Genomic DNA, 12,199 nt, shown 5'->3' with positions numbered 1-12,199 from the left:
TTAAGCCAGCTTTTTCACTCTCCTCTTTCACTTTTATCAAGAGGCTCTTTAGTTCATCTTCACTTTCTGCCATAAGGGTGGTGTCATCTGCATATCTGAAGTTATTGATGTTTCTCCCGGCAATCCTGATTCCAGCTTGTGCTTCATCCAGCTCGTCATGTCACATGATGTAATCTGCATATAAGTTAAATAAGCAAGGTGACAATATACAGCCTTGACGTACTCCTTTCCCAATTTGGAACCAGTTCATTGTTCTACGTCTGGTTCTAACTGTTGCTTCTTGACCTGAATACAGGTTTCTCAGGGAACAGGTAAGGTGGTTCATAGTTTTCTTCAGGTAAACACTCAGTTTCTCTGTTCAGATTTTCTCCCTGCTTCTACGAAGATGGCAGCTGGGTATATGGATGTGGACGGGGTTTTGTAACTTGACTGTGGTAAAGGAAAGACTCACAGATACACATGTACTGGCCCTTGTGCTGTCCCCTGGGGCTCTATGGTCCCCAAGGCAAGGTTCCTTATATGTCTGGACCCCAGACACTGGCCAGACGCTAATGCTGGACCCCATGCAGGCTGTGGGCTCAGGGATGTGCTCTTGGCTTAGAGCCCAGGGGTCTGGCCTGGTTGGTTGTCTCTTTCTCACCTTTAATAGGTAAAGCCATCTACACTCTGCAATCTCATGTATGACTGCTACCTGGCCAAAAACTAGAGTGCTGATATCAGCCTGCCCCTCAACACTGCATCCCCACTGACAGGTTTGCTAACTCTCAATCTAGTTACCTGGGGTGGGTGATACCTTTGGGATTCCTCAGAAGACACTCACAAGCTGAAGGAGGCCCAGGCATCCTCTCTCCACCTAATGACATCACGCCACAATTTACTCTGCTGTCACTGCTTCGATTGTGTTGAGGCAATCTTGCAAGGCAGTTTCCTCCCTGAGTTTCAAGAGGGGAATGGGGGCATAAGCATCTTTCACTTTTGGCTTCACCTGCAACTCAGTGTCCCCCAAACCCAGAATTCCAGACCCCCACGGTAGTGGGAAGAAGCTTCCTTGATATCTCAGTTGGTAAAGAATCCGCCTGCAACGCAGGAGACCTGGGTTCGGTCCCTGGGTTGGGAAGATCCTCTGGAGAAGGGAAAGGCTACCCACTCCAGTATTCTGGCCTGGAGAATTCCATGGGCTGTACAGTCCATGGGGTCACAAAGAGTTGGACAGGACTGAGTAACTTTCACTTTTATGGTGGTGGGAGGGGTGTGGGGAAGAGAATGTCAGGACTTGCTTGCCTTAACTCTGCTCTTCAATCCACATTTCTCTGGCACCTGGAAGGGCTGTCTTTTGTTTCCCTTTTAAGTCTCAAAGGAACATCCCCTCTGAAGAGGCTTTTACCCTACTCTCTTATCTGGAACCATGATAAGAAAAGATTAGGAGAGAAAAACCAATTTATTGACCAAAGATACATCACCAGGTACTCCAGAAAGATTATCTCCGTTAAATATATAAACATTCAGCTATAATGATAGAAAAATAAACAAAGAAAGGTTTAAAGTTAAAATGGACTAATGATCAACATAAAAATATATGATCCAAATGAAGGCAAACAGCTTGCTATAGATCCCTTGATTGAGAGAAGAATTGACTGTGCCTAACTTCCTCATGGCCAATTTTCCCAGTAAATTATGTAGATGCTGTTGAAGTCAACATACTTAAATTTTTTAGATACTGGTGGGTAAACAAGATACAGGGAGTTTCCAAGGAAGTGATGTTATAGCTGCTATTTAAATGACAAGAAGCCAACTCTGTATTTCTAGTTAATTCTTTCTTTCCTCCTTCAAAACCCTCCTTTGGAAAGCACTGCGTGATCCCCCAGCTTATTCTGGGTGCTCCTCTCCTGAGGTCCCTACACACTAACCACACCTCCTACCAAGCTCTTATCACAACTACCCTGGAATCTTTGGTTTGCAACTCTGCCTCAAGGCCTACCTCAAATTACAGTTAATAAGATCCATGAATGTAGGCACTACAAATAACTCTCGCCCCTAAGACCTAGGAGAAAGGCGTACAAACAGCTCAGCACAGTGAATTAAGCAGTTCAACTGCTCTACTAAGTACTTCTTAAGAATCTTACAGGGACCAAGAAGAAATAAGGCAATAGACACACAGGGCATAGAAATGGAATATGTAAATTTCATCACAACTAAAAACATCACAGAAAATAAAGGCTGAAATATTATTTCTCTTAAACAGACCAATCCCCTGAGTTTTGAAATAAATTGTTTTTTGACATTTTCATTCTCTGTTGGTCCTGCTGCTGCTAAGTCGCTTCAGTTGTGTCCCGACTCTGTGGGACCCCACAGATGGCAGCCCACCAGGCTCCCCTGTCCCTGGGATTCTCCAGGCAAGAACACTGGAGTGGGTTGCCATTTCTTTCTCCAATGCATGAAAGTGAAAAGTGAAAGTGAAGCCGCTCAGTCGTGTCCGACTCTTAGCGACCCCATGGCCTGCAGCCTACCAGGCTCCTCCCATGGGATTTTCCAGGTAAGAGTACTGGAGTGGGTTGCCATTGCCTTCTCCCCTGTTGGTCCTAGAACTCCTCAAGGGCAGAGAGCACATCCCAATCATTATGCTGTCATGAGTTTTGCCCCTTCCAGAATGTGGGTTGTCTACAATCACTAATCATGTCCTTCTTGTTGTTTATTCCAGACATCCAGCAGGACTCACTACAGCAGGTGTTTTAACAGATGTCGGCTTAATAAATTAAATTTAAAGTTTCAAAGCTCTCTCCTGTGGTTCCTCTTGAGCCAGAACTAACAAAGAATCTTTATATATCAACAAAGAATGTATTTAAACAGCATGGATGATAAATCAATACAATTTTGAAAAAGGTATCTGAATAAATAAATATAAATCGCATAGTGATTCAGATAAATCACATCGTGAGAAAGTGCCTGTAGAAATCTCAAAATCAATGATATCAAAAAACAGAAATTAATGGATCACTTCAAGAGAAATTATATATTATTCTCTAACAAAACATGGCAGAAATTTTATATTTTATACTATCAGGTACATAGAATATACATGTAAATAAACTCGTTTCTACATTTTAAATGAATGGAACAATTTATATATTTTCACTAAAAAATCAAGTTAAATGACAAATCTTTTCTGACCAAAGGAACTTGGCTACATTATAACAGCTTTATAATAAGCCCTTAGAGTAGAATTTAAATCTAAGGGCATGTGTAATATTTATATAATGATTTATGAATCACATCCTTCTAGTTATACTACTACGTGTATTTTTGTTCAAAAAGGCACTTCTAAAGTAATAGAAAATGTTACCACCATATAAAGAAATGTGATAAACAGATACATATTATAAAAAATAATTAGGTTAAATTTTCTCTTGAGTCCTAAACTACCAAACAGAAAGGCAGAAATTTCTAACAAACTCATCATTTCCTACTTTCAGAAACAAATAAAATATCTGATGACTATACTCCAATTTAAAACATAAGCTATGTACAGGCTATTTTTTATACTCCAGTTGCCAGATCTATCTATATGGTTTCATAAGAAAGAAAACAAAAAGTGTTTCTAACTAGAAATGCTGTTTAATTGCATTTAATTCTGTGATTAACTTTCAAAAGCCCAGAAGCACTTCTTTCAGACACAATCTTGATTTCAAACAAATAATAACAAACTAAAGTGAAAGTCAAAAGATGTCATACATCAAGAAGAAGTGTGAGAACTTCAGATTCAGAGCCACACTGCCTGGATTTGAATTCTAGCTCCACCAGCTACTAGCCGAGTGACTTTTTGGGCCAGTTTGTTAACTTCTTGGTACCTTGATTTCCTTTGTTGCAATCTGAGTCTAATGATATCACTAACTCTTGAGACTGCTATTAGGATTAAATGAGAAGATACAAAGAAAATGCTCAGTACAGCACATAAGCTAAATGTTATTACCATTATTACCATCATCAAGTTCAAAACACTACTTCTCAGTTCAGTTCAGTTGCTCAGTCATGTCCAACTCTTTGTGACCCCACAGACTGCAGCGCGCCATGCTTCCCTGTCCATCACCCACTCCTGAAGCTTGCTCAACTCTACTTCTGGGCATTCTCAAATCACCAAAGCAAGTTTCCAGAGGAAAGTCGAGAGCAAGTAATTTGTCCTCAAGGGGCTGCTCCCAACCTTGGAGAGAACTAACAGACCTTACTATATAAAGCCCAGACTCACAGTTGAACCGAACTTCCCATCCAACAGGTTAAAGAGAGGTGACATTCCTCTGGATTTTGGGGCTGTAGCTTCCACATGAGACAGAAGCATGTCCAGGACTTAGAACAGTGATGGTGCTTGGAGAGACCCCTGCCTGGAGAGGTGGGGTCAGGGAAACAATGCCCACTGGAGGGCAGCTCCTGGCAAAATATCTAATGGTAACCTGAGTAACAAGCAACAGTAACCATGGTAACAACAAAGCACTCAGGACAACGCAGCTTTCCCCATTTGCCTGGTATGTCATAAACCAAAGGAGGCTTGTATTAGTCCACAGGAAGCAAAGGAGTGCTAGTAATACCAACAAACCAGGTGGTGACTTAGATTTAGTTTTATTTCTAAAACAATTATATTTCTACCTGAGTGCTATGGGGCAAATTAAAATCTATTTCACAGGACTCTGAACTGGAAAAAACTGAGATCTCTGAAGGTAAAGACTAAGTCTCAATCACAGTGCCTGATACATGGTATATTTGAAGAATGAACTGATGTTCATTATCATAAAATAGGCGTTTACAGAATTTTCACACACACACATGGAACCTTCTAGTTGGTCAAGACGGAGTAGCCTCATTTCTCCCAGGTGCCTCCTCTTAAAACTACAGACCCCCGTACATAATACATAAAGATAGAAGACAGGATGGAAAGGAGGAGGACGAGTGCCTGGAGACTTGGGGACCTAAGGAACACCTCAGCACTCAGTCTCCTGGGATTCCTCACTGTTTCCCATGTATTCTCACCAGGGTGCCAGAGAAGCCTGTGACCTGGAACCCACAAGAGTCGAATATAAAAAAGTGCCAAGAATAGCCCGTTCCCGTCGCTAAAAGATCAATAAAAGGATGAGCTAACAACAGAAAATCCTTCAGGCAATACTCACCCTGCTCAAGCAAACATGAAAGGAAAAACTGCACCACTATGCTACTGAGGTTTCAGTGGGGCTAAGGGGGTAGACACTCTTACACACACACATGAGAAAGCAGGGACCTAATCTTCCACCCCCAGCCTGGCAGAAGCCGGGAGTGCTCCATTCACCCCTCTGTGGTGCTGGTGGGTCCAGTCCCCAAGCTGATCTTCTCTCTTCCCCTAGGCAGAAGCAGACGACAGTACTCTGGTGCCACTGCCAGGGAAGTGTCTTCAGGATGAAGCTGAGATAATAAGGCGAGGTGAATTAGTGGTCCACTTTTGCTGGGAGTCCCTGGTGGCTCAAAGGGTAAAACGTCTGCCTGCAATCCAGGAGACCCGGCTTTAATCCTTGGGTCTGGAAGATCCCCTGGAGAAGGAAATGACAACCCATTCCAGTACTCTTGCCTAGAAAACTCCATGGATGGAGGAGCCTGGTGGGCTACAGTCCATGGAGTCGCAAAGAGTTGGACACAACTGAGCGACTTCACTTTCACTTTCTTTGCTAGGAAGGTCTTGGCAGGGCCAAGTGAGGAGCTGAACATCTGCTCCATCCACCTGCAAGGAGGCAGTGGGAATAAAAGCAAGATTTCTGCAGAGGTGGGGTCAGGGAGGCCTAAGGAGAAACTGAACATACACCTCCAACCCTCACACTATACTGCTACAGGAAGGCTACCTGCTCAACGAAAGAAATCAAAAAGGATCCAGAGCCTCATACAAATTGACCAGGATAGAATCAAAATTCACTCATCATACCAAGGACCTTTAGAGTCACAATTTGAATGAGAAGACAAGAGACTTACACCAAGATGAAATAAATGTTGGAATTATCTGACAAGGATTTTAAAGCAACTCCAATAAAACTACTTCAACAAGCAACCCTAAAATGCCTGCGACACAGACAAGAAATAGCCCCAACCAAAGCCCGCTCTCTCTCGAGCTAAAAGGCCAGTGAAGGACCAGCCTACCAAGATGGAAAACTTTTAAACAATAACCACTCTACTCCAGCCAGACCTAACTGTGAAAACTGTGACTCTATTCATACCAGCAAAGGCAGAGTGGGAAGCAGGCCCAATCCCCTGCCAGGGTAGTGCGAGTGGAGGCCACGTGGGGAGCAGTGACAAGGCATACCTGCCTCTCCTGCCCCTCCTAGCCAGGATGGTCAACAGTTAGCATATGCAAGTAAGTGCACGCACCCCATGTGCAGTGAGGTCAAGTAATACTAAAACGTTGGACTTCGGAGCAGAGAACGGTTTTACTGCAGGGCCATGCATGGAGATGGGTGGGTCATGCCTTAAAAACCCTGAGCTCTGGAAAGCTTTCAGCAGAGCCCTTTTCTAGGAAAGCTGAGGGAGGGGCAAACATCTTGGTGAAAATGTGTGTGTGTGTGTGTGTGTGTGTGTGTAGTCGCTCAGTCATGTCCGACTCTTTGCGACCCCATGGACTATAGCCCACCAGGCTCCTTTGTCCACAGAGTTCTCCAAAGAATACTGGCATGGGTAGCCATTCCCTTCTCCAGGGGATCTTCTCAACCCAGGGATCGAATCCAGGTCTCCGGGACTGCAAGCAGATTCTTTAAGGTCTGAGCCACCAGGGAAGGCCCTTAATGAAAACATATTATATCAAAATATGTGGGATGTAGCTAAAGCAATGCTAAGAGAGAAATGTATAGCACTAACTGCATATTTTAGAGAAGAAAGGTCTCAAATAAATAACCTAAATTCTTACCTCAACACTAGAAAAAGAAACCCAAAGCAAGACGGAAGGAAATAATAAAGATAAAATCAGAAATCAATGACGTTTCAAATAAGAAAACAATTGAGGGAAAAAAATCAATGAAGTAAAATCTGTTTCCCCCCAAAACTGGTAAAGTTGATTAATCTCTACCAAGACTGATAAAGATTTTTAAAAAGATAGAAGACAAAAATTATCAATATCAGGAATGAAATAGGGGAGATGTCTATAATTCTATAGCCATTAAAAGGATAGTAAGAAGTACCACAAACTTCATACTCATAAATTTGACAACTTAGAAAAAAAAAATGAGCCAATTCCTTGAAAATCACAAGCTACCAAAGCTTAACCAAGATGAAATAAACAACAGTCAGATAATTATTAAATACAGTGAATTTGTAATTTTAGAGTTTCCAATAAATCTTCAGGCTCTGATGGGTTCACTGAAGAATTCTACCAAACATTTAAAGTCAAATCAGCGTTGATTTTATATAACCTCTTCCAGAAATTAGAAGAGGAAGAAACACTTCCCAACTCATTTTATAAAGTTAGTGCTATGTGGATACCAAAACCTGACAACACAAAAAACAAAAACTACTGACTGATACAGCTCATGAACTCAAAACATTAGCAAATCAAATCCAGCAATATATGAAAAGAAATATGCGCCATGACCAAGCTGGATTTATTCCAGATATTCAAGACTGATTTGACATTTGAAAATAATATCACCAGGGTAAAGAACAAAAATCATATAATAGAAGAATCTGACAAAATCCAGCATCCATTCATGACTTTAAAAAAAAAAGAAACTCTGGCAAGCTAAGAATAGAAGGTAATTTCCTTAACTTGATAAACATCATCCACAAAACTCTACAGCTAACATATTTAATGGTGAAAGACAATGCTTTTTCCCTAAGATCACAAAAAAGACAAGAATGTCTGCTCTAATCACTGCAACTTAACACAGTATTAGAAGTTCTAATCAGAGTAATAAGCCACGAAAAAGAAATAAAAAGCAAACAGAGTGTAAACAAAGGAATGAAATGGACACTACTTACATATGACATATAAAATATGTCTACATATAAAATCCCAAGGAATCCACCAAAAAACTAGAACTATGAGTTTTGCGAGATTGTAGAATACAAGAGAAACTAATCACATTTCTATATACAAACTACAAAAATGTGGAGACAGAAATTAGAAGCAACATAAGATTTACAATTGCTCCAAGGAAATAAAATATAAACCTAACAAAATATCTATAGGATCTATATCCTGAAAATTATAAAATGTTAATGAAAGAATTGAAGAGAACCTAAATAGAGAAACACACTGTACTCATGTATTATAAGACTCAACAAGATGCCAATCCTTCCCAAATGGATATATAAATTTAAAGTAATTCCTATCAAAATGCCAGCAAGTGTTCTATAGACATAGGAAAGCTTATTCTAAAACAGAAACTGAAAGGCACATGACCTGGAATAGCTAAAGAAATTTTGAAAAAGCAGAATAAGGTGGGAGGAATCACTATACCTGACAGTGAGGCTTGCTACAGAGCCACGTAACAGTAGTCAAGACGGCATGACACTAGCAGAAGGATAAACACTCAATCAATGGGACAGCTCAGAGAACCCAGAAATAGAGCCACACAGATATGCTCAACTGATTTTTGCCTGCAAAAGAAATTCAGTGGAGGAAGGAGAGACTGTTCAACAAGTAGTGCTAGAGCAACTGGTCATCCATAGGCAAAACAAACAAAAAGCCTCAACCTACATCTCAAGTAACCTATGTTGATGTACAGCAAAATCAATACAATATTGTAAAGTAATTAACCTCCAATTAAAATAAATAAATTTACATTAAAAAATTAACTCAAAACAGATCATGGACTTAAATGTAAAATGCAAATTTATAAAATGTTAGAAGCAAACAAAGGAGAAAATCTTTAGGATGAATGACTAGACAAAGAGTTTTTAGACTTACCACCAAAAATACAATCTATAAAAGGAAAAATAATTAAATTACTGCATCAAAATTAAAACATTCTGCTCTGTGAAAGATCTGATTAAGCAATGAAAAGACAAGCTACAAGCTGGGTAAAAAATATTTTCAAACATATCCAACATGGATTTTAATCAAGAATATATATATATATATATATATATATATATATATATATATATATATATTTCAAAAACTCCTTAAATACAACAGTAATAAAACATTCAACTAGAAAATGGATGAATGGCACAGATATTTCACTGAAGAGAATATGGAGATCAGTCCTGGGTGTTCATGGGAGGGACTGATGTTGAAGCTGAGATCAGTCCTGGGTGTTCATTGGAGGGACTGATGTTGAAGCTGAAACTCCAATACTTTGGCCACCTGATACAGAGAACTGACTCATTTGGAAAGACTCTGATGCTGGGAAAGATTGAGGGCAGGAGGGGAAGGGGACGACAGAGGATGAGATGGTTGGATGGCATCACTGACACAATGGACATGGGTTTGGGTGGACTCCGTGAGTTGGTGATGGACAGGGAGGCCTGGCGTACTGCGGTTCATGGGGTTGCAAAGAGTAAGACACGACTGAGTAACTGAACTGAACTGAATATAGAGATGTCAAACAAGCATATGAAAAGATGTTCAACATCATTAGCCATTACAGAAATGCAAATTTAAACTACAATGATGTCACCTATATACCTATTAGAATGGCTAAATAAAAAATAGTAATAATACCAAAGGTTGGTGAGCACATGGAGAATGAGATCAGTCATACATTGCTGTTGGAATGAGAAACACTGGAAAAAAGAGTACACCAGTAGTTTCTCACAAAACTATACACTAATTTAGCATGTAACTCAGCAATTATACTTTCCAGCATTTATTCCAGGGAAATGAAAGCTCATGTTCACAAAAAACCTGTACATGACTCTTCACAGCAGTTTTATTTGTAATAGCCAAAAACTAGAAAAAACCTGAAGGTCCTTCAATAGGTTAATAAACCATGATACCTCCACTCTATGGAATACTACTCAACAATAAAAAAGAACAAATTATTGGTTCACACAAAAAACCTGGATGGTTCTCAAGGGAGTCATGCTGAGTGAAAAAGGCCAATCTCAAAAGGATATATACTGTATCATTCCATTTAAATAGCATTCTTGAAATGACAAAATTATAGAGATGAACATACTAGTGGTTGCCAGGGTATAGGTAGAGGGGAAAGGAGGGATATAGCTATCTCAGGATGTAGCTGTGTCTATGAAAAGATTGCATAAGGAATCCTGGTTAAAAAAACAACTGTCTTCTATCTTGACTGTGGTGGCCACACAAGTATACACAAGGGATAGAGCTACACATACACACAAGCACACACACCACATACACACTAGTGCAAGTAAAACTGGTGAAATCTGAATACGATCCATGGATTATATCAATGTCAGTTTTCTGGTTATGATGCTCTGCTATACTTATGTAAGATACTACTATTGGGAGAAATTAGTTGAAGTATATATGGAATCTATTATTTCTTATAATTGCATGTGAATCTATAATTATCTCAAGAGAAAAAATTAAAGAAAATCAAGTCAGTGATATACGAAAATGAATGTGAAACAGGAAGTGAGGGTGGCAATGTCCAATCTGATTCCAAGGTTTTAGAGTCTCCCACAGAAGCACACATCCCATTAGAACATAATAGTGATTCTTCCTTTAGAAAGGTTTTGTGAGAAGGAAATCTGAAAGACTCTTGACTGAACCAAGCGAATGGGTTTTCCAAATGAGACCGTCAGAGCAAGATGCAGTCAGATGGATTGGCAAGTTTAATGTCCCCATCTCTGCCTTCCCTTGGTGCCCTGTCAGGTAGGAGGAAGCTTTTGACCAAAAGTAGATCAATTAAAAGAAAAACAAAGAAGCTACAATTTTTGCACATCTGAAAGTAGTAAGTTTATGCATGATGCTGCTACATATAATCAAAAAAGCAAATACTAAAACCTTCTCTAACACCGTCTCCACAATTCCATTTCAAAAAATCTGTTCTAGCATCTTCTGTTTAGATGAAGATGTACCAAGGAAGAATTCAAAAAGATCAGTGCACCCAGAAGCTCTCAAAGAAAGCAGTCATGCAGATTGCTCTCTTAACACTTTACTGAACAAAGAACACTCTGTAGAACATATGATGGGCTAGGTCTACACTGCACGCAGTAAAGCTGAACATGACAATAGTTCAATGTGAAGTGTTAAACAAAATTAGGGTTCTTCATTGTACAAAACTTCTTATGTAGCTGTCATGCAAGAATAATGCATTAAATTCAGCATTTTCATCGATCATCTATCAGTTCAGTTCAGCTGCTCAGTCGTGTCCAACTTTTTGCGACTCATGGACTGCAGCATTTCTGTGGTATATATTTCAAACAAATTAGTTACACTGAAAATACTCAAACATCTTTCAGCTTCTCTTGGATGCCAAATAAAATCTTAGTACAAATATCAAAAATGCTGGTCACCCCAAAAGACAGACTGCCAAACTCAAAAGAATATAAGTTCCAAAATACTGTTTATTAAGTTGGATGAAGGCAAGGACTATCAGTTATTGCAAAATTTATGTAAGAACACTTAATAGTCCAGCTATAAGCATTTCTTTTAAGCTTCTCACATTAATGGGTGGTGTTTATAGTATTAAAATTCTATCACTCAAGCATCAACGATTACATTTCAGAAAAAGGAAATCATTTGTGCCATCTTTCTACAAAAGAGAAAACATTATAATAAACAGAACTAGTATCTATAATAGGATACACTGCGGGTTGGGGGATAGTTAAGGAAAAATAGTGCTTTACTTTTACGGTAGAAATTATGTAATGTAAATATAGTTTTGGCCCTTACCAAAAAAATCCATGAGAAAAGCTCAAATTTGAACCCTGTGTGCGTTTATTTTAAAATCTATGTTCATGAGTTTATACTGCATCTGTTTATACCAATATGTGGCAAATATCTATCACTTTCACAAACACTGAACCATTCTAGGGGAATATGGGGAGAAAAAGGCCTTACTTATGCATCACCTAGTACAACTTTTACTTATAAAAATCCAAGTTCTTTGAGTCAATGACTTTAAAAACCAACATGTACCTCTGTTAATTCCTCTCTCTCCATCCTCCTATTCTCACCATCTCGAAAGAACTAGCCTAATGCCTTTTTATCTGCTAAGATTTGTCAATGAGGTCGTTGAGTACCACCTCCACTGAAACAAAAGTACACTGTCTATTGCAC

At 39.4% G+C, this 12,199-nt stretch overlaps 1 protein-coding gene across 2 annotated transcripts in view; it reads right to left on the bottom strand.

Annotated features, from left to right (window-relative positions):
- CDKL5 (cyclin dependent kinase like 5) overlaps positions 1–12,199 on the bottom strand; it is a 170,443-nt gene that overhangs the window by 73,785 nt on the left and 84,459 nt on the right. The gene's annotated exons all lie outside the window — the stretch shown is intronic.

The sequence above is a fragment of the Ovis canadensis genome, chromosome X, assembly GCF_042477335.2.
Source record: "Ovis canadensis isolate MfBH-ARS-UI-01 breed Bighorn chromosome X, ARS-UI_OviCan_v2, whole genome shotgun sequence".
NCBI lineage: Eukaryota > Metazoa > Chordata > Mammalia > Artiodactyla > Bovidae > Ovis > Ovis canadensis.
Note: the sequence above shows the minus strand (reverse complement) of the source record. Positions and strands in the feature narration are given on the sequence as shown.